The sequence below is a fragment of the Tupaia chinensis genome, unplaced genomic scaffold, assembly GCF_000334495.1.
Source record: "Tupaia chinensis unplaced genomic scaffold, TupChi_1.0 Scaffold139491_1, whole genome shotgun sequence".
In the NCBI taxonomy this organism is placed as follows: Eukaryota; Metazoa; Chordata; class Mammalia; order Scandentia; family Tupaiidae; genus Tupaia; species Tupaia belangeri.
The window spans coordinates 1034846-1035821 of record NW_006199376.1 but is presented as its reverse complement, the minus strand read 5'-3'; positions in this window follow the sequence as shown (position 1 = coordinate 1035821).

The window sequence follows — 976 nt, the reverse complement described above, 5'->3', positions numbered from 1 at the left end:
AGATCTGCTGGAGGGGAGGGGGTTTTTTTTTTTTTTTTTTTCCTTCTGTCGACTATATTATTGAGATGCTGAATAGAAAACCTTTAAGTGATGTACCCCAAGGAGCTCCAAAAGCTGCTTTATCATATTATAACAATGTGTTCTGTGGATTTAAAGGGATGAGTGAAAAGTGTTATATGGGAACGTGTTTATTCTAGTCCCAGTAGCCTTTTGTTTGGTGTAGAGAATTAGTGATGGTAAGCAACAGGTAGTAAGATGCTTTCCTGTAGGAATAACTTATTATTATGAAGTATATATTGTTTCTAAAATGAATCATATGGGAATATATATATATATATATGTGTGTGTGTGTATGTGTGTATATATATATATATACACACATACACATACACACATATATATATATTTAAAACCATACTGCTTCTGTTGTTATAGAGTTATAAAATTATACAAAATTATAAGACATATTTTGAACATTATCTTTAAAATTCAGTATTTTTAAATTTTGAAAGTTGTTTGTAAACTGTCAATAATTATGGAGTATGAGCTAAAATGTTTTGCTATGTAAAGTAAATGTTTGTGGAAAAATGTAAAAATAAATGAAAGAAAAAAAATGATAACAATAAATGAAGTTAAATGAATAATTCTTTTAAAAAGATATACCAGAAGTATAAGATACACAGAGGTTTTAAAGATCTCAATTTTAAAAATACAACATACCTCATTAATAATGTTATGTTGATTGCATGTTAAAATATTTTTATATATTGGGTTAAATAAAATGTATTATTGATTAAAAACAAACAAACAAACAAAAGAAATGGGAATAGAGAGTGACATGTAAGAAGAAAAGGGTCAAAGCAGCTGTTTTTGTTTTTGCCTTTTTTGATAAGTTTTTGCTATAGGGCGCATGTGCTCCCCAGAAATACAGAGAGAAACAGAGACAGAAAGCGAGAAATCACCCCCCCTGGGGGTA